This window comes from Lepisma saccharinum, chromosome 2, assembly GCF_977018435.1.
Source record: "Lepisma saccharinum chromosome 2, izLepSacc3.1, whole genome shotgun sequence".
NCBI lineage: Eukaryota > Metazoa > Arthropoda > Insecta > Zygentoma > Lepismatidae > Lepisma > Lepisma saccharinum.
Window position 1 is genome coordinate 22,133,594 of NC_139230.1, and position 23,442 is coordinate 22,157,035.

A 23,442-nucleotide genomic window follows, 5' to 3' on the forward strand; every position below is an offset into this window, starting at 1 on the left:
AATAAGGCGGGTGGGGTAGGACTTCCCATCTTAATGTTTCCAAGTACGTTTTCACCACTTTGACAACGTGGGGTCGTGCGTTGTCATGCTGAATCATATCCATGGCTTTCAGACGTTTTGAAATGGCTTGCTGTGTCACTCCCAATGATCGTGCCAATTCTTCTTGAGTTTGACGCGAGTCTTCACTTAGCAATGTCTCCAATTCTGCATCTTCGAAAACTTTCTGTCTTCCACCACTATGCCGGTCTTCGACGTTAAAGTCACCGTTCTTGAAGCGTTAAAACCACTCACGACAGGTTCTCTCACTTATAGCGTCCTCACCATACGTAGTGGAGAGCATTCGATGAGCCTCAGCCGCAGTTTTCTTCATATTGAAACAAAAAAGTAGAACCTCCCGCAAATGGCGAGAATTTGGCTCGTACACTGACATTTTCAATCGCGAACAACTTCACGATGCACACACCACTCGACTAATGTTTGAATGGGGTTATCTTGACAGAGGTCCAAGCTAACTGCGTGACGTCTGCGAATTCCATCTTTCGACCGCTACTTCCTGTTGTTGCCACCTGTCGGAAAACGGCGGAAGCAAAGTTGTACACCTTGTATATTATTGTTTTGTGTTATTTTGTGCTTCATTAGGGGTGATTGAGTCGATGAGAATAACTGATACTCAAATTAAATTGATGCATAGTAGGCAGTTACCAAGAAACACCCATGCCCAGGTAGGGACTTGACTACAGAAGCTAGTGTGGGAAGATCAGGAGACTACTACAGAACACACTCAGACACCGAAGCGGATATAATATATATCTTGTGTGAGAGAATGAGTGAGAGATGTAAAGTGAGTTGGTCAAGGGTGGGTCTTGAATTAATTCATTTCTACAAATTAGCAAACTGTAAAATGGAATATTTCAGAATTGGCATATAAATGAACGAATCAGGATGCCTGTCGGAATTTCAACCTACAGATGCAATTTTGTTATGTGAGCCTACTAAGTCGGTTGCTGTTTATTTGTGGTATTCAGTAGAAGAGAAAAAACAAAATGAAAATAGTAAACGAAATGGTTCCTCCAGGGTTTGCACTGAATTAATCAACGTGCCTCAACTTACCTTAACCTTTTGTTGTACATTTCATTCCATGCATTCACAGGCGCGCATGTCTATGCCAATTGCGTATTTAAATGTCTGTAGGGACTAAAGTCCCAAAACATTCTTCGACCAGAGAGATATGGTTATCACTTCTACTTCATCCCAAAATGAAAATTTAAATACGACACACGCTGTTCCGTGTTCGTCATCGTGATACATTAGACCCTAAAGTTAAAAGAAATTAAGAAACAGGTCCAGTACTGCACTAGAATTTCGATTTTTACAGAAATATATCAAGACAAATTTCGGAGGTGCTTGCACGACAGAGGGCCCTGACAGTGTAAAAGTTACAAGGCCAAGATAACCTATTTATATATGGCCATAGGAAGTTAAGTATCCTCCAAGAAATATATTTTCGGCAGATCAATGTCCAGATAGTAGACTTAAACCTCTAATATGTTCGATTCTGAGCAAGAATACATGAATTTTGAACCCCTTAAAAATGGTATTCCTATTCACTATAACATTTTGTCACTTAGATCAATTGATACATGAAAATGTTTAAATCTCCTGCATTTTTACGTAATCAGGATTTTGCATTTAATTTTATTCCCTGTAAATAATTTCTTAAAAGTTAGAATTTGTTACTACGCTTCACTTATAAGGAATGTCATATTTCCTAATGCAATCATGGATTGTGTGTATAGTCGATAAACTACAATAGGCAGTACAAAAACTACATAAACTCATGGATACATCACTGCAGGAATTGGTGATGCTTTCTTCCAAAGAAAAATTGTTCTACTGCTTAAAATTGTTGATCTCGGTTGTGTAAATAAAGTGAAGCTTCTACTGTGAGCGTTAACGTTGGAAAAACCTTTCATTAACTGAAAATTGATAACGAATATACTACGTGTATCCCTCTTTAGGTATTAACAGAAGCGCTTCCAATCAAACCAATCACTTCTTTTTAACTGACATACGACCATCAATTTAGTCGATTAGTGGTCAAATGGCCATTCGTCAGCAATTATTCGCAGCTGTCGCTTTTCGACACTAGGTTGCAACTTTGATATGTTAGCTATCGATCATTCCGACTGTTAACAGAAAATTCTGCAACCTACGTAATAAGCAGATACCAATTTGTTCCTCACACGATTAAAAATGTTCTCTTCTTACATGTATTTGTATTTCAGCGACATTTGTTTCATAAATGCTCATTTGTTTTGCCACAGTCAAACGGCTAAGTTTATTGAAACATTATATTAATAGGGAAATTTACATTTGTGTTTAGTAATGTTGCTTTCAATAAATGTACTAATTTGAGCTGTTATTTGCAGAAAACATGAAGACCGTTAAGTGTATTATATATTTTGCTATTTGTAGTCATTCCAGAATAAAACTGGAAGAAAGTTGTTCCTTACTCGCAAGGAAAATAATTCAACTTGTCTAAACAGGATCATAAAATTGATTATATAATTTACGAAAAATATAATATCAAGATATAAGAATGTTCAAGTTTTTCATGTTTATGTAACATATTCTGCAGTTCGAACTAATTTACCTCTAACCTATTTGTTACTACAAAACAGAAAATGTATAATTTCTAGGCAACATAACAGTTTATCACGATTGAGTCGCATCGAGATGAGATCATTTTTAGAAATATTTATGTTTATTTTAAATGATGTTAGTACTGCATTTATAAGTCAGTCTGTGTGTGTGTGATATAAAACATGAAAAGTCAGTGATTCTGAAGGAATCAACAGTAGCATTTCACCCAAAACAAACACTAGCAGAAAATTATTGCAGACAGTGAATCAAATACAATAACTATATCCCATTTTATTCTGTTCGCGATTGGTATGACCATAAATAAACTAGGACAATTACAGACGAAAATTCGTATATGTATGTGTACGATATACATACATGCATAAATGCAGACATATCGATTTCATTGATGCTTTCGAATTGCAGCAATAATACATTCACGGAACAATTCTCCCTGCTGTCCCTGGCCAATCCAAACCACTTTTTCACATTTGCCGTGTTCCAACTCAAGTTGCGTAGCTATAAATCTGCATTATCCTACTCGTGACACTAAGCCTTATTAACGTTGGTTCCTAATGGCGAAGAGTTGGAAACCTGCAATGTTAGCTCTGTTTTGTGTAACCATTCCCAAACCGAAACGAATTCTCCCCCACCAACAGGAGCCGTAGCCTCCGTAGTTCGTGAAATGTGTTTACTCTTCATTTCACTGTTTGGATGTCAGGAGTGGAACAGTGTGCAGTGTTTTAGAAGCGGTACTGCATTCATTGTTGTCAGCGGGTGATAATGAGTGGGTAGTTCCCGACGTCACTTAACGGAACAGGTTGACACTAGGACACGAGTTTTAGTTTTCCCGCCGACGAAGTCCTGCCAAGAAGGGATGTTCTAAAGCAAGATAACCACATGTGATGTCCCCGTTCATCTCTTTGCGGTTGAATAAAATGCCTAATCGAATCAAATGGGCAACAGCCGCACACACATGATACAGTGGACACTTTTTAATTCGAACTTGGATAATTCGAATTATTCGGTAATTCGAACAGATGTTTATTTCCCCTTGAAATCATATTTAATGATACCCTATTTTTGTTAATTCGAATTTTCGATAATTCGATTTTCTTTCGTGTCCGCTTGGCGTTCGAATTAAAAAGAGTCTACTGTAATTTGAAGAAGAATTAGAATAATTTTGGAAGAACCAAGTGAACTGCTAAACTGTCAATCTATAACATCATCTCCCAAAATTTTGAAAGGAAAATTGGAGAATAAAAAATTAAGCGTGAAAGAAAATTATTACTTTACACTGTCCGCCTTATTAAGTGCTATATTTTAACACACAAGGTTTCATTGAGCAAATAGAAATGTGATATTCCAGATTTAGAATTACATGTTTTAAACAACAACGATGTTTTGTATTTGTCTTTTGTGAACCGACCACGCTACGAAACCAAAGACGGGTGTGAACCCTGGGTTAGGTCTGAGATGTATTATTCTGTTTGCCACATCAATTTCATCAGTTCATCATTAATCATCATCGTAGTATTAACCCAAGAGTTAGAAACGCGACGTGAAGTAACCAAAATCGAATTTGAAACAGCTTTTTAGCTGGGCCAGGAATACAGAGTCGAACTTTTTGCTATGTCGAGGCATAATAAGACAAGAGGAAATAGCAATTTCACACTTATCACGACTACTTCCACAAGATAATATCATTAAGTTCAACAACATCGTAAAGATTTTATTTCGGGAACAAAGGCCTTCGTCAAAAAAAATATCTCTACCTCTCCTAATATATCGATTAGTATTCAAACCGTAATTCTCAATAACTGGCAAAAAGTATAACATTCTGGAATTTAAAAATGAATATATTAATTTCAAATGTGGAGGCCAACATCTTCGACATTTTTTAAATATTCGTTAATTATACTGTAATTATGATGAATAAAATAATAGCTATAAGAAATGTAATACTATATTCAAAGAAATAATTACAAATGTCAAATATTCGATTTCGTCAATTTTAATAATACGTTGAATCTATCAGCTTATATCCCTTTCCATACTTCACAGCTAAATTGTTAAGCAATAGCTAATAGTGACTGCATGATAAATGTAAAATTGCTTAGAGTACGTACAAAACTATTTCCGATGAGGAATCCAATTACAAAATCTGATCTCGGGCAAAATATTAGTGGAGTACAATATAATTACGAATCAAAGATATAAATATATAAAATATAAACTTGAGATTGTTGCCTTTCCGCATGCAAAAGTGAAATAAACAAAGCAAGATGTTGTGTGGTTAGGAATTGGAAGATTATGTTTACCCTTTTTAACTGATACTGTAAAGCTTGATTTTTGTTTTGGTTGCACACCGATATTAGTTTCGTGAGTTAACTTTATTGAAAGTATCCGCACGTGCAAATATACATGGCATATCCTATGTTCGATATTTATTAGTAGTGCGTGCGTAAGGAAGCAGTCGTAAAAGTCAGAAAATTTTAAAGGAGCAAATTAATGGAGAAGTTGTTCCTTCTTCAAAATTTTGAAAAAAAAAATAATTAAAAAGTACTTGTAAAATAAATACAAGAGTAAAAGATTAATAGTCATACTGAAAGAAAATATCTTAACTTGTCCTCGATAATAGCTTATATAAAATCTGTAGAACATCTTATCTTTGTTAATAAATTCAACATGATATTAAACGGAAAATGAGAGAGGAAAATGTAACTCTAACATTTCAGTCAAATCTGTAGTGTTAGCTTGAGTTGCTTCTAAATATAATGAATATTTAATGAGATAGGTTTAAACTTCAATTAAGCTTTCAGTAGAGGTTGACAAACCAATGTGTATCTAACGTCAGCAGAGCCATCAACATCACAGTTCAATAGATCCAAGAGCTTTGCGTGTGCTGATTCAATCAATGGCTGATCGCAAATTCTAATAGACATTGGATATTTATATTTCTCTCAACATCACAAGTGAAATGTACTACCATTTAAGAAAAGTTATATGCAGATGATATACTAACAAAATATCCAATTACAGTATACCAGCTGGTTATCCAACTTTGAAGGAGTAAAAGGTACACAAGATTTTAGATGTAATATATTGTCAAGGTATAAAGGTGACCTCGTGTACAGTGGTGTAGAAAAATCTTTCCGATTTAGCTACAGCTATTTCTTTCCACCTTGTACACAAGCGAACAAAAATACCATGTATTTTGTGTTGGAAATCAGTTTATTTTGTAGTCGGTTGACTAAACTAACTCAGTTTATTGTTTAAAACTGGAAGAAACTGTTTTGTTGAAAGGGAATTTTTGATGTATATTTTCAGAGAAAGGGCACTTTGCACGTCAAAAATACTTTGGAAAGTATAAGAATAAGTGTAGGATAACAGCCAAGATAATGACACATATTAATATTTAGGATTTAGCATTTTATTCTGGTCTCTCACCTCTTTATTGATTGTTGAGAATATATCATTGCTTGTACAGTCACGGACATTTCTTAGTTGTAAAGATCCCATTAACCCAAACCCAAAAATGTTCACGACTGTACGTACTGGCGTGCGCAGGGCGGAACTGATTAGAGCTACAGCCTCTCCCGAAATTTTGAGAAAAATAAAAAAAATTGAAATTGAAGCAATAGAGAGCTCGAAAAAACTCAAGTGATAAATGCAAAGCTCCCTTAAAATGTCTCCAATTACCTTTCTTGTCGTTGAACAACTTTTAAACGAACGTTAAAATTGGTACTTACGTAATGTTTCATTGTGTATCCCCCTCCCCTGCCGCCGACAAAAGGCAGCTATGTAATATACGGCCCTTCCGAAAGAAATCCTGCGTACTCTTACTCTGTCTCGGGTATATCTGGAGCAAGCGAACGAAAACAAGGCTCTGCGCAAGTAGTGACGCAAGACGACTCTACCAATGAACACGTGAGAGGGAACGAGATTTGCGTAGAGGTTGAGAGGGGGGGCGACTGCAGTTACCAGCCTTCGCAGCAGCGTCCACAGCTTCGCTATGCCCACTCGATCACTACCCTTCTCTGCCGCTATGCGCGGCTTTCCTCCACAGATTCCGGGGACAGAGTATAGCGACTTTATGACAGCTTAATTAATGGGGAAAAAATAGCTCGTGCCAAAATCATTGAAAACGTACTCACTTGTGTAAAAACGCAATTAGGTTTTACTTGATTAGTTAGTCAGATCGGTGACGTAGAGTTAAATCGTTCTTGCCACTTCGATTCCCGGTCTGGGCATAGGTGTTTGCGAGTGTCATCTAATCATCCATCGTCACGATTAGCCACAAATTTTTAAATAAAGAAGTAAAATATCAAAATACAAGTACACTGATTCGTTACTTAAAATTACCCTATTAGCAAGACCGTAGCGCGAAAGGGGAAAATATCAAAGCAAAGCAAACCAAGACAGAAAAAAAAGGCGAGAAATAACAAAACTAGAAGACAGGGCAACACATGTTGCCGAAACGTCAACAAAAAATGCAAAACCACCATGATTACTCCTGTCCTGTCCTGCCAGAAACTCAAACAGACCGCACTACATGTACTTTCCACATTTAGTTAATGTTTTAACAGCTTGAGCCAGTTGGCCGGCACTTGAGGCCGGAAATTACTCTGATCCGAAAGTAGGTTTCATATTCTGTCATCCTTTCTGGAATTATGGAGTAAAGGTATTGTTTTAGCTCAACAAACAATAAGACCAACTATATCAATAAGATATTTTACTGTCACTCAAGGACAAACATGGGAATGTGCCTGTAACGAAAGCCACGGCCACCTCATCCATGCATGAAATACATCAGGATTTTCGAAATTTCATCGCATAATCTTCACAGATGTTATGCCATTTTATTTTCTGAAAAGAAAAGTAAGGTGCGACCATTGTGTAAACTTTCTCTTTAAAAAAAACACTTATTACTTAAGGCTCTTTGGTGCAAGATTTTGATGCACGAAATACACATGCGCGTTAAAATTGAATAGAACTCAAATCGACTTGTAACATTTCTTCGTAACAGTTTTTCCCGCCTTAGAGAAATGTTAGGACATTAGTTGTTATTGATTTGTGCATTATAGTAGAAATACTAAACTTGAGAAAATTTACCACAGTGTTAGGAAATTGGGACTAAGATGTTAATCATCTGTGTCCTTAGATTTTGAGCCGCTATCATTGATATCCATATCTGACGCGACAATGCGATTATTCCGCGATGAAATGTTAAGAATCAATTTTTAGACTAAAAAAGCAAGGTGCGACTATTATGCAGTAAAATACGGTACATATATAAATTAAATTAGGGTAGAGGATTTATTTGTACATAAATATTTTATCAAACTATCCTATAGGTTTGAGCTTCAGCTCCAACCCTTAACAAAATGTTTTTTTTTGTACTCTAGTGGAAAAGGGAGGATGGTAAATTCATGTAATAGATGTGAGGGCATGAAACATTCAGTATCCAAACCTATGACATAGCAACAATTTCACTTACACCAATCCCGTCATGGAGCCAGACTATATTGAAATCCAACGTGCTTGCATAATGTATCCTAGTAACCGCTAGAACCGTAAATCATACATTTCGATACAAAGATTCTTTGTGCTTTTGTACATGTAACTAAATTTACCCTATTCCTTATTTCATTTGAAAAGAAACTTGTCTTGTTGGGAATAAGAAGCGAGCACTCACTTCCGGAGGATAACTTACATGCGCCATTATGTTGAAGAAATATCCATTTCAAACACCGTGGGCTGGTTTTTCTTTCACCTCCATAGCTTCCTTTCGTTCAAACTTTACCTCAGCAACCAGACCGATTCGGAAAATTTCTATGTCACTGGAGGAAACTCACAAAAGGATTTGACGTTTCCATGGAGAGTGAGAAACTCATCAGTTCCCGGATCTCACTTTGGGATGGAGAGCAAACACTAGAGACTCCCCAATACGATTTATGAGATAAGAATCTAGACTACTGATTCGAAGAAATACCAAACTGACGAATATACGAATATATATATATATGGTGGAGGCACTAGTGGTTCGGATCCCACTTAAAACTGTAGGTCCAGCCCGATTAGCCTTACTGTGCATAAAGTGGACTTAAAACACCAATATATATATATATATATATATATATATATATATATATATATATATATATGCAGGGTCATTCAAAACGAATGGTGCAACTTTACACAGTTATTATGACGTTACTATTTATGATATAAAATCAGACAAGGCATTAATATGAAGAAAAACATTGGAAGTTTTCTTCTCACTAAGTGGCCTTATGCTGCTTTGCCACTGTTCCACCAGGATCGCCTGTGTTGCAAAATTGCTAGTGACCAGTAGAAGGTGTATTGTGTGTTGAAGCTATAAAGAACTGATTTACTCACAATGGTGCAAAGACATTTCCACATGGCTTTTAGTAGTAATGCACATGTTTCACCCTTCCGAAAGATTTTCCAAAGTTACAACCGTGAATTGTTAGTGTCTTCAAAACCATAGACAATGACTTGCTGTCTCGTGCATAGCATGTACTTGATTATCGTTTGGATGTTTACCGCATTACACATGGTTCCCATGTTGAATCTTTGCGAGTCATGTGAGTAAAACTTCCACAGTTTTTCTTCATGTTGATACCTTGTCTGAATTTCATAATAGTAACGTCATAATAAATGTGCAAAGTTTCACAATTCATTCTGAATTACCCTGTATGCATATATATTACACACACATATGCTTGTAACTTTTTAAAAAATGTTACAAACTATAGATATGATTTGCTCTCAGCAAGAATTTGCTGTCCTCATTTCTTTCCCTTACTGGAAAGGTGATATGTAAGATATATAAAACACACCTTGTGTATTAGACTCACACACGCAATGTGGATGTTTATTAGTATTTACACTCCACTATTTAATTAATCATGCAAAATAAACCAAGCATTGGATATAGAATAAACAACTAACACCTAGAATGCCCACTATTTAGTAGTATACAAGTGTTTTCGTGACGGAGTGGCCAGCGAAAAGCGCTACAAAGTCAGAGGTCCTAGGTTAGAATCCTGATTATTATACCGTCCCAAAATATCTCTGGAGAAAGGCCGCGCATAGCATCAGAGAAGGGGAGGAAATCGAGTGAGCATAGCGAAGCAGTATACTCTGCTGTGAAGGCTGGTAACAGCAGTCACTTTCCCCCCTCCACGCAATCCTGTTCCCTCTCACGTGTTCATTGTGGAGCAATCTCGCGTCTCTAATTTCGCAGAGATTTGTTGTCGTTATTATGTTTGTCGTATCCCCCATTTCATCAGATCATTTATTCTCATCGTAGATTGATTGATTGATTGATAGATTTGTTTTATTTTACTTCGAATCTTGTGCCACTTTTGGCTAATTTGAGGATGAGTGATAAATGATGAAATTGATGAATGGACACTCACAAGCACCCATGCCCAGGCCAGGATTCGAACCCGGGACCCCTGATCCTCATCGTAGAGGTAAAAAAGGGGCGTAAAATTCCCAAATAAAAAGAAAGAAACCACATATTTTTAGATAAGAGACAGCTTTGAAAGTCAAGACTTTCTCTAGACAGCAAATTATTTTGTTCATTGTTTCCAAATGAGAGTGATAAATGTTCGTCTCAAAGTCTCGAAAACAATGACGAAAGAAATTCAATAAAGTTCTCTCTTTAGAATCAAGTGTTATGTAGGGATGTGTCCCGTATTTTTTCTTCAATCCAGTTATATATTTCTGCTTTATTTCATTGCATAAGTGATACCAGAAATGAAGCATTTCTTAATATTGTGTTTTTATTTTTTACCTTCCAATAGAAAATAGTGCATATGAATTTTAAAAAAAGGTTTGGAGAAACAACTTGACTTATATTCTACTATTCATGTTATTTCAAGAAAGAAAATTAATTTCACTCGTTGCACTACCCTATCATTCTCACCTTTCACCCTGGGAAACTTAATGAATACTTTGTAATCTGTCGCTCTCAGTTTGTTTACTGTTTTTTTCTCACATTTATGCGTATTGCGTAGTCTATAAACGTTTTAGTATCAATTATTTTGAACTTTTTTTGACGCATAAACAAATAAGTTTATTCAAGAGACACGAGACTTTTATAAATGGACAGCCATCTCGTCTATGGCACAATTCCAGGAAGAGAACAACGTTTCTGCAGTGTTGGAACCTCTTAATATTTTCCTTTTCTAATGTCTAACCACAGGAATTGCTCAAAAAATAACTCTTACATTCACAAGAACCTATTTTTATGTTTTTTGTCAACATTTTGCAATCGCCTATAAATGACAGCTTCAAAAATAGTCCACCTACGTTGTTTTACTTTTGAGCGTCTGCTTGGAATATGCCCTATGGTTGCAATCGCCAGGGAAACACATTGATCCTTCCGTCAGTTAACTATCCTATTGCTCGCGGAACGCACGAACGGTTCTTTGGGGAAATTATTGCAAAGACACCGATCAATTTATCTCTTGTGCGGCGTGCCATAAACACTACTCTATTTCCAATATGACAGAGCATCATGGGAATATCAAGATATTTTTGTGGACGTGGGGTTGTCAGACAATTGATAAAACTTGAAGAGTAGAAATAATAAAACAATTCTCATGGTTAGGATTGTTATTATACAATAATAACTGTTATATGTTAATAACAGTAAATGAATTTCAATAAAAATGTATTATTCTTATATCCTTGGGAAATTATTCTACTCAGCCCAACAGATCAGAGAATATCTAGCACAATTGCTTTCATTATTTTCTTTGCATTTCATGCAGTTAGTGTACTGCATAGCTAATGTATTTTGTTATTAGCTATTAAACACCTCGTTCAAGAAAAATCTTCAAAAGTTAGGGGGAAATTTTAGTCATAAAGTGTGTGACCCTTCAAATAAATCTAATTTTTGTAATTTTGAAAACTGGAACCATTTTATTCTTTAGATTAAATGGTACAATATGAAAAGATAGCCTGATATTGATCTAACGCGGTTCTTACTTTGATTATTCTGTAAGAATATTACGTAAACTCGTAATGGGTGACAGTTTATCAAGTCAATCTCATTTCCAAGTAGTACATACACCACTGCATTTTTCAGACGAAAAAGTCTCTGGCGTATGAACCCATGGCCAATAGAATCCTCTATCGGACTTCGGTTGTGTGCTGTCCATATGTGCTGGTGTTAGTTATTGTACCCTAAATGTGCCTTCATGGCATGGTGATATATGCACGGAGAACTTTACCTTACATAACCCTTCATCTACTTCATCTATAACCATCCATTCTCATCTTCGCAATTAGTCAAAAATGGCAGAAACGCGAAGTAAAGCAAATCAAATCAAGAAAACCCGTAACGTTGGTCAAATACAACCTTTGACGTTATATATTAATATTATAATAATAGCTAGTAGATAAGTAGTAGAGCAGCCTACGGTTGAACCTCGCCCGGTAAATAAAGGAATTATTATTATTTATTAATTATAAAACCTGCCAGATTAAGAAACCCGCTACACACGGTGAGCAGGCACATTTCGGAATGTCTTACTCTGGTAGGCTTAATTTCTTCTGTTTCTTTAGTAGGAAAATCTGTTTTACCTATGCCCTGTCTCACATCTCTGGAGCAAGGACGCGCATAGCGGCAGAGAAGTGTGCAGAGCGAAGCAGTACACGCTGTTGGGAAAGATGGTAACTGTAGTCGCCTCCCCCCCTCTCCACGCAATCCTGTTCCTCTCAGGTATTCATTGGTGAAGTAGTCTCGCGTCACTACAGCGCATTCGGTTTTGCCTGAGCTCTGGCATGCGCAAAGCGGGAAATATTTGTCGTCTGCAGAAGACGTCACGTGACTCACAGGAGCAGTGTTGCAATTCATTCAAGTTACAATTCCACTAGACATGAAACTGGCAAAGACTGTATGCTATGCTGCTGTCTCATTAAAAATTAAAAATATTTACGAATCTAAAGCACAGCACTGTCCTTCAGGATCGTCAAATTCGACAATTGTTCTACCAATAACACACTTGTCAAATTCATCCATATCACTTTTTTTCTTCTGCGTGGTTTGTTAGGCGTTACTAATCCCTTCCCAGTTACTTTGTTGTGACCATTTTTGTTTAAGATGCGTTTCAAAGTACTTACTGGCACACCAGGAGCCGCGAAAACACGCTTTTGCACTTGTTTAACATTCAACGCAAGACCACTGTCACCTTCTTTCTTCATAAACTTATGCACGTTGAGATAATTTCTCTACTCTAACCGTGAATCACTTTGCTTTCTCCAATATTCTATCCAGTTTTTACCTCCGCTTCCGTTGAATTAAAACACCCTAAGCAACACAGGTCAACAATCACCTTACTCGTAGTAACACCATCTTCCCACTCACCCCTGGAGAGGGAGGATGCCTCTTTCGCCGAGGGTGCTTAATAAATGGGGGTTTCACCGATACAAAGAATCCTCTGTCATTATTTTCCTTGAACTATCACCTTCGCAATTTGTCGCTTAAAAAACAAACAAAGAAAAACAAAAAACAAATGCAGACACCAGTAAGTACCGAATAGAGACCTGCACAAGACCCGGAAAAAACCCGTCTGCGAGGAGGTGCGCCTACAATAATATGCAACACGCACGTCAAGCCCAGGTGTTCGAAATCGCGCAAGTGAGCTTCGCGTCACAGTTGTGCACAGGCATCGATGCCTGCCAGGCTTTTCTATTACCCGGGTCTTAACAAGACCCGTGAGACTCGATGTAGTTCTTGCAGCTAGACGGCGAGCACTACTGTCAGTGTTGCCAACGGCCATTATATTTCACTACGCATGGAAATATTTGAATTTCTGCTAGGCGCAGGTGCCTTGAGGTTGTATAACCATTGGCGTAGCAAGGGGTGAGCGAAGTGGGCGACCACCCTGGGCCTTGCGCATGTAGGGGCCTCACGTCCCATGAGGTTGATACGAAAAACGTAATAAATGGAAGTGAGAAAGATAGAAAAGGTTAATTTTTGTGAGCAATAAAATTAAAACATTTTTTTATCTGGCTTTATATTCTAGTTTAACGTTATAATTTGAACGAATACGTCAAATCAGAGGCGGGCGGGAGCTCTAAGCCTAAGGGGTCCCAAAAAGTCAAAACAATTCTCATTTCTCATGTGAAACATTAACGCAAAAATTGCTTGGACAATTTTATCCAATTATTATTTTCTTGAATAGAAAGCGCTTTGTCTTGGCTTTCTTGTCTCGTGACCTTGCATAGCCTACCCGATTTTAATGTGTTAATGATAAAGCACCTCAAACTGCCACGGAGCAAAATATGGGGCATTTAAATGCTTCCAGTGTTTTAAACTGAAGAAGGGTATGGATAATATTAGCAGTTCTTCCTTCGTTCCTACAACTTCAGATGCAGCTATTGCCCTCTGTAACGGGCACAAAGATGATTTATCTTCAGAATATCCTGATAAAGTTTTACGTTTCAGGAATGTGCTTAAATCTGAAATCAAGTGCTTTGGCAAAGTTTCTTCTCCTGATAGCTCTACACTAGCTTCCAGTGTTCTCTGTATCCTGTACCGCCTTCTGTTTTTTTTCCTACTCTTCAAGTAACAACCACGAAAAAAGAACTATCTTTCTCAAAATTTAAACTTAGGAAAAACTTCTGGAAGGTAGTGTCGAATGGCATGATTCAGCCCAAATTTACCGGACTCAGTAATCTCACTCTTGAACGAGAAAGGGCAAGATCTAATGTAAAAGTATCATTCGCTGCCCAGAAGCCAGCTTTCTGTTAAGCAAGGTGGTTTGATTTAAATCAAAATTTAAATTGGGGAATTCTATTTTTAAAAAATCACTTATTGAAATCACTTTAAATAAAATTACAGAATAATGTACACAAGAAATTTGTAGATATCAGAATCACTTTTTATGAAAGTATATTAATCTCGTATTCATTTAATGGTGTTTATTATGCTCTAAGAAAGGAAATAAAGGAAAAAAATATATGTCCTGATGGGGTGAAGCTCATACGAAAATAAATGTAATATGTCATCTGAAAAAAGCACTTAAATTTCCCTTGATTTAAAATTCAATAATTTTTATAAGCAAAAATAGCACATTTTTTAAATAGAATAATATACAAAATACTAATCACGTTAAACCGTAAATAGTGTAATTTTCATTAAACTGTAAATAAATATGGCAGCTGATATTTGGCTAACTAATATGTTGTAATATGTGAAAATTCAGAGGTAGAGCATCGATTTGTATAATTATTAATGTAAGTGTAGCCATAACCAGCTATTCTAAGTAATTACATACATTTCCTGGAAGAATCTGACTGTACTTGAGGGACCCAAATTTGTTTCTTGCGGACGCGTATTTTGCGATTTTGTTACGCCACTGCGTCAAATATTTAATATTACAAGAACATTAAGACGTAACAACAAAATGAGATTCACAATTATTATTATCATCTAAGCCCTAAAATTCAAAGTAAACTGGTACAATTAATGTGCAACAAAGTCAAAATTGCTAATTAAAAAAGTCAAATTAGCTATATCAATTGATTACACCAAAGATTTCACATTTATGGGGCAAATTACTATCGTTTTATGATTTGTTGATGTTGAAACCGATTGTGTCGAAGAGTAGGTAGATACTTTGGGCCCCTAGACAGGATTGTGGTTTAGCGCAGCCCCTCCCACCCGCTCTATCAAGTACAGACATCCTACAAATTTTGAAATGAGGAAACAAAGAACGACTCATTAAATAATATATAGGTTATATTTAAAGGTTCTTAGTTTGAATTTCTGATTTTTTTAAAAGAAAATTTAGCATATTTAAGGATATTTCAGATGTCTTACTGTCTAAAGAACATCTTAAAAAACGTACTATTACTACTGCCTTGGTTAATGAAAATTCCAGCAGCGTGTTAATGTAGCTCTGCCAAGTGTAAATTTCTCTGTCGCGTACTATTAAATATAATTTTCGTCAGAAATTAATTATTATTATAGGCTATTATATAAATATAATTATTTGCTGACGTTTCCTTGATGACTGTATATCGATTCACATTGATATTTCAAACTTAAAGAACGGATGGAGCCTTGCATTCTAATCTCGCACAGGGCCTCGCGATATGTTGCTACGCCACTGTACCTAAGATTTTTGTAACTTCTCAAATTAGTTTCATTATTATGTCAAACCAACTACCACATATTTTCCAAATTTGTTTCGAAGGTCTTCAAATAGGTTTTTGTGTCTTATTCATTTTATGTCACTTTTCTGGTCTTGAAATCGTAAATCTCCTCTCGGTTTCATTTTTACGTTGTTCGTTTGTTGAAATGTGTAAATAGCATTGCCTGCTATTTGCACCCGTATGAAGATACAAGCTAACAATAATTATATTTTGCATCGTATTACTATCAATGCGGTCTGTAGAACTAGATAACTAGCAACAACATTTTTTTTGTACTGGGTACAGAGTCTGAAGAAAACCTTGCTAGAAGGTTGAAACGTTACGTTTAGTTTATGTTTTAAAATTAAATAAATTTCTGTGTTGGTCAGCATATTGAGTTTTTCATATCATGTAAATAAGGCTTACTAGCGTTACAACAACATGAGCGAACGACGATTTGTTGAAAGAGATGACAATATTGAAAAATCTTTTATAATGCAAATTCTGATTTCATGTTCAATTTTATGGACCATCGTGCCTTAGTGTCGGGGAAGGGGAGGGATCTTGAGCAACTAATTCGGATATTGAATTGGCAAAATTACACCAGAGAGAAAATCTGTTCGATTGATTGATTCATTTATTTGGTCAATTTATGCACAATAATGCTAATCGGGACTGGACCTACAGTTTAAAGTGGGATCCGAACCACCATGTGCCTCCACCGGGTATCGAACCCGGTACCCCTTGATAACAAGGCGACGACACTACCACTGCGCCATAGGGGAGCACCCCCCTCCCCGCAAAAGTATAATGTAGAACAACCACCAGTAACACAAAGTCCAAAATATTTACGATGGCACTTTTTACAAAACTTGGTTCGTACTCCTTTACAGGTGTCAGCAGTGGCGGCAATTAGGGGCGGGGCCGAGAGAGTGCAGTTGCCTCCCCCCCCCCCGACTTTTTGAAACTTTTGCACCACGCTAACCTCATGTATCAAAGGAAATTAAACTGTCCTTCCCCGCCCTCCCCCCCCACTTTTGCACCTTGGCCCCTTAGTTTTGGAATCCAATCGCCGCCACTGGGTTTGAGTGATACAAATGTTTTCTACCAAGGAATAAATGTCTGCAATTTCAAATTGATAAAAGTGATGAACATTTTGAGTGCTCCTAGAACAGTTTAGAATCTAAAAGTTGGCAACGGTAACTGCGTGACTCATGTATCTGGAGACGGTGCAAAACCGGAATGAGCGTTCGCTGAAGATAAGCGAGCTTCGTCTTGCAAGGCCTTCCAGTTACCCGTGGGCTTTCGATGCTTGATTGGTCAAAACTCAGGTATATAGTTTTACTCGCCCGCCCGACCAGCCAGGCGGGCCTAGTAAGCGATTCTGACCGATATGCAGCCCTCTGGTACCGAACACCCTATGAAGTCAGATTATGGTTATAGGTAATTGTTAAGGCGGTCAGTGGAACTCGCCCATCGTCGCGCTGACGGCAGGCTTCTGCACAGCTGAAGGCCAGAGCATAAGCTAAACCGAATGGCCTGTACTTGCGCAGATACTTGTTTTCGTTCGCCTGCTCCAGAGATAGTTGGGACAGGGTATAATTGGTAGGTTAATTTAAAACTGTTCTTTAATAGAAGAACAATCGTTAATCAAAGACATACTCTGTCCCGGGAATCTCTGAAGCGAGCGAAAAAAAGTATCTGCCCAAGTAGTGACTAGATAGGACTCGACCAATGAGCACGTGCGAGAGAACGGGATTGCGCGGAGGGGAAAAGCGACTGCATCTACCAGCCTTTGCAACAGCGTGTACTGCTTCGCTCCGCCCACTCGCTTTCTCCCCTTCTCTTCCGTTATGCGCAGCCTTGCACCACAGATTCCCGGGATAGAGTGTACACACAGAAAACTAAACGCATGGAATGATGCACTAAAGTGTGTTTCTTGGACTTTGCGAAGAATCAAGTTTACTTTTTGATGCATTTTTGATAGTAGTTTGTAAAGGTAACGCTAAAGTGCATCATACATATATGATGCAAGTGAGTATACCTTCCTATGCCTAGCTGTACTTTAATGCATCAATTGATGCATTTTATGCACCTTCCTGCATCTCTTATGATACACTTACTTACACTTTTTGGTCCGAGCTACGGACTAAAGAAAATGATTCATTTGCTTTAGTCACATCAAGTTGGCACAGCCACATCAAAACCAGAAAACAAGTATATCAATATTTAGTGCATAATTTGCGCACGCTATCTCAGAATTTGTGTACATATGGTTAAGCTGGAATTTGTAATTCAAAATGATTGGGCCAACTTCATACTAGCCCAACCACTTGATGAAAACGGATCAAAACCAGTGCCAATATTTAGTGCTTAATTTGTGTGTAGAATTATATTCAGTCATTGAATGCAAATATGATAAAGATATATACTAACGGTTAAAGCTTTATCGAGTCAATAGATACGAAAAATATATTTGTACGTATGTACACACACATGTACATATGCACAAGGAAGTTGCTGTAAATTTTGCAATGTTCCTTGTGCGGATGTATTTTCCATACACCATACCATATGGTGCCAGGTAGGTAGTCCTTTCTTTTACCTCAGAGCTGGAAAATTTTTTGCGGATTGGTGTCTGTATATGCTTTTCCTCTTCAGAGACGAAAAACTGGAGAATGATTGATTGAAGGGCCTAGTCGATAAGTTTTCCGTTTGCTGCGCGAGAAAAGCTCTCCGTGGGATATCTTCGTGAGAATATGAGGCTGGGAATTTACTCTAAGCCAGGTGAGCACCCGGAATATTTGTGCGAAGGTAGATGCAGTCAAGGGGCTAACTGTATCACGTCCTTCTACCTGTGGATCGAAAAATTATGGACCTTTTTTTTCAACAATTTCTCCGTTCCTCGCCTGCACAGTCCTAGAAACGGGTATAACTACACTCTGTCCAGGTAATCTCTGGAGAAAGCGAACGAAAACAAGTCCTCTGCGCAAGTAGTGACTCGAGAAGGCTCTACCAATGAACGCGTGATAGGGGAAGTGAGTGCATGGAGGAGAAAGCCTGGCTGCGGCTACAAGCAGTTTGCAGCAGTGAGGCAATTTATAAATTTACCGTCTTGTAAATTTCGTTACCATATTGACATCTACAGGTTTGTCTATTTCTCTTAATTCTAGTTGACTAGGAGACACTCAACACTTGACCAAATAAAAACGGACAAACTCAACATTGCAAACAAAATAGCGTACAACTATAATGTAATGTTTAGAGCACTACAACGCCACGGGTCTACGCATGGATGTTCTTTGTGAGTGTCCCGTTATTAGCTTCATCATTTCATCATCCATCCTCATCTTTGCGATTAGCCAAAAATGGCAGAAAAGCGAAGTAAAATAAACCAAATCAATCAATAAAGCCTCTTCTCTCCTTCAGGTGAAGAATTTCTTTTTGTGCCGTGATGGAGACCGAGCCTACGACCGACCTACTATTTCACTATACTCTGTCCAGGGCATCTCTGGAACAAGGCCGCGCATATCGACAGAAAAGGGGGAAAATCGAGTGGACAGAGAAAAGCAATACAAGCTGCTGCGAATGCTGGTAACTGAAGTCGCTTTCACTTGCTCCAGAGATAACCGAGACAGAGTACAGAAATCCGGCGCGCTAACCAACTACGCACCCCCCTTTCGCCCACTTCCTCACCCGGAATTCTCTTTTACTTTCTGCCCCATTGAGGAGGAATTCAAATGATAATACACGAGGCGCTCTCTCGTCGCTGTCAACTCGCAGGGAAATTAATAATATACGTTAGTAGGGCTGGATGTGCAACCGTTCCTAATTCACAGGTCAACAAGGGCAACGATGATCCTTACTTAGCCCGTCGTTAATGGTATGCAACTTGCATGTACCTCGAAGTCTGTTGTCTTGCCAGCTAATCTAAAACACGAGTAAAACTACGTGCCAACTTGAAGTCACAAGAGCGTTGTATTATGGCTGTTTATAACCGCACACTTTAGGTACACTAACAGCTAAGGGAGTTGACTTTCCCCTCGGTCGTGTCTACAAGGCAGCTTAAAATTTTATCATCTCTTTGAACATCGTCAAAAGCGACGCCCTAGGAAGACAGGGAATGGAGTATCCGTAATTTCTGTCACAGCCAGTTTATCTTCCTCGAGCTGTACTTCTTTAAAAAGTAAACTCAAACGTACTGTTCCCTCCCCACATTGTGTCAAACGTTACCAAAACACCAGTAAAATTATTTGATCTATTCAGTATACATGTTAGATGAGCTACCCTAGTGTTTTAATGAAGAAGTTTCAGCGTGTTTTTTCCTTCCTATGTTTGAGTTGACCTTCATTATTTAAATTATTTAAACAGCTTTTTTCAGTATGAATGGAAAGTTGAATTACTAAATATTTCACATTCTTGAGCACATCAGCTAGCATGGCCAACATAGAGTTACAGTCTCTTTTGACCTCTGGACAAATTTGGATGAAAATGTGATTAAAAATTTAAAAAAAAATCATATTCTTATGTGATTACTTGTAGTTGAACAATAATTGTGAATCGCAAGAATAACAGCTCTATTAGAGAAGGTGGTAAAAATATTAACACGTAACTACTGCAGATTTCATAATTTATAAACCGCCTTATACAAAATATATAAAAAAGATAAAGGCAGAAAACTTGCATATACCCTGTCCCAGCTAACTGTGGAGCAAGGCCGTGCATAGCGTCAGATAAGCGAAGGAAATCGAGTGGCCAGAGCAAAGCAGTACACGCTGCTCGGAAGACTGGTAACTGCATTCGCTTTCCCCCACTCCACGCAATTCCGTTCCTCTTGCGTGTTCATTGGTGGAGCTGTCTGGCGTCATTACTTGCGCAGAGACTTGTTTTCGTTTGCCTGCTCCACAGTTAGCTGGGACAGAGTTATAGATATGCTACACTCTGTCCCAGAAGTCTGTGGATTAATTGATTTGGTTTATTTTATTTCGATTTTATACCACTTTGGCTAATAGCGAAGATGGGAATGAGTGATGATATGATAAAATTGATGAAAAACAAAGAACACCCTTGTCGAGGCAAGGATTCGAACCCGGGACACCTGACATCGTAAAAGAGTGTGTTACACAATTCGAGAAGTATGAAACAAAGCGAACGAAAACGAGTCCTCTGCGCAGGTAGTGACTCGAGATGTCTCGACCAATGAAATCGTGCAAGGGGAAGTGGTTGCGTGCAGGGGAAGACGTGGCCGAAGCTACGCGCACTGGCTTGCTATGCCCACTCCCTTTCTCCCCTTCTCTACCATTATGCGCGGCGTTACTCCAGAGACTGCTGGGATAGACCGTGCAGTCCACTACACATACATATAGTGATAGAAAGGTAGATATGACGACTGTAACTCAATAAATGAAAAAAGGATAAAATAAAATCTGACATATTTAAATCATTTTGTGAAACACAACTTCGCGATAAAATTACACATGTTGAGCCAAGATCAAATTTCATCATCTCTTTTCATCCATATCCACGAGCCATTTTACGACGGATAGAACTTGAGAACCTTTCAGTGTCGAATTACGATGTTACAGTAAATAAAACTAATGTTTCATTACGGATTTTTTGTCAGGTTTCCAGCATGGGAGATAAAAGACTAGACTTTCTCCTTTCTCTCATCAGTTTGATGGATTTGGATGCCCCCATTAAAAGCTGGTAGCAACTAATGGAAACCAGGGAGGTAGTAAACCAGTGTCTATAGCTTTCTCTAATGACGAACGGAAAACGCGGGTTCTCGTTGAAAGCTTGAAGCAGGCAACAACACGAGGATAATCCTGCCGAAGGAAAACAAGCCGAAGTGGGACGTACAAGTGTGCCAAATGATCGACAATTTAACTAATTCTCTTCTCTACGTGTCAGCCTCCGAACTTACAATAGGGAAATTGAAGACGAATATTTTTTCTTGTGGTGTGGTAACGCAGACATTACAGTGCATAGAAACGTTTAGCATCAATATGTCAGTTAATATTTTAATAACCACATAAGCATTTTTAGCACAAGTTTTATATTAACCTACCAATTATACCCTGTCCCAACTAACTTTGGAGCAGGCGAACGAAAACCTGTATCTGCGCAAGTAGTGAAGCGATACGGCTCCGCCAATGAACACGTGAAAGGAACGTTATTGTGTGGAGTGAGGAAAGCGATTGCAGTTATCAGATTTTCCACCAGCATGTACTGCTTCGCTCTGTCCACTCGATCCCCCCTTCCTCTGCCGCTATGCGCGATATTGCTCCAGAGATAAATGGAGACAGGGTATACGTAAATATATGTTATTTCCCAATTAATTTAAGTGCCTCGGGTCCGATACATAGTGGTTCGGATCAAAACTTTAAACTGTAGGTCCAATCCTGATTAGCCTTTCTGTGCATAAAGTGGACTTGAAACAACAATCCAATCCATCAATCAATCCATTTAATTTTTTCCCGTATGTCAAAGAGAATAGCTTAAATGAATCTTGGTGTATTGGCTATTCCCGTGTTATTATGAGTCAATTTAATAGTTTTCACATTAAATGCATAATAGTGCTTTACAAATGAACAGTAAGTGCTTCGAAACATTACACATTCTGGGGTTCCAAGTTAAATATTCCAAATCGTAATTTTAACGTGTAGAAACATAAATTATGCATCAGCATTGAGTTATTCATAGGATCGTTAATATGAATTTATTTCGTATATTCCAAAGGTAATTTACTTTTTGAATTTTCGTACATACAGAAATTATATATAATAATTGTGTACATTTGTGAATGGCCTACACTGCTGAAATAAGAAGAAATCGAAGATATTATATTTTGCTTGGAATATCATAATTACCAATTTAATGTCAGTTTATATTACATAGAAATCTTCAATACGAACATTGACAGAATAGAAAGTTACTCAAGAACTAGAGTTAGTAAATTAATTTTTGCTGTTGAGTATGATTTCGTAGAGATCTTGCAGGATGTATTTTGGACCCCACTCGTTCAGTTTGTGATTAAAGAAGAAACTATGTGTTGCTATATTAAATAAATGCATTTCGACATTAAATTACTATCTTATTGATATTTGTATTGAGATAATATTAACTTATTGCTAAAGTGATTATAAGCATGCAATATAAACGACATATTTAACATAAAAAATAACCTTACCTTATAGATGCATGTGTTGGGAACCCAATTTCGGGTAATCCCTGCAAGAAACAATTTAAAGGTTTATATGAGAAGTCTATCTTCATAAATATCACATATGTGCACAGGATATTTCACAAATACAACGAATTCTATAATTGCTAATCAGGAGTGAAGAAAATGAAAACAATGAATAAAGTAAATGAAAAAGAAAACAATTATATCCTGTCTCAGGTATCTCTGGAGCAAGGCCACGCATAGCAGCAGAGAAGGGGGAGAGGAATCGAGTGTGCAGAACTAAGCTGTACACTCTACTGGGAAGGCTGGTAACTGCAGTCGCCCCCCTCCCCCACATCTCCACTCAATCCAGTTCCTCTCACGTGTTCATTGGTGGAGCCGTCTCGAGACTTGTTTTCATCCGCCTGCTCCAGAGATAGTTAGGACAGAGT

At 37.7% G+C, this 23,442-nt stretch overlaps 1 protein-coding gene across 4 annotated transcripts in view; it reads right to left on the reverse strand.

The window, feature by feature from the left end:
* Nucleotides 1-23,442, reverse strand: part of LOC145983948 (cell adhesion molecule Dscam2-like) — a 796,725-nt gene that overhangs the window by 662,207 nt on the left and 111,076 nt on the right. For all 4 annotated transcript variants that reach the window (XM_083117150.1, XM_083117148.1, XM_083117149.1 and 1 more), the window contains exon 2: nt 23,015-23,055. The gene's annotated coding sequence lies outside the window, so the exon portion shown is untranslated. The remainder of the gene's footprint in view (nt 1-23,014; nt 23,056-23,442) is intronic.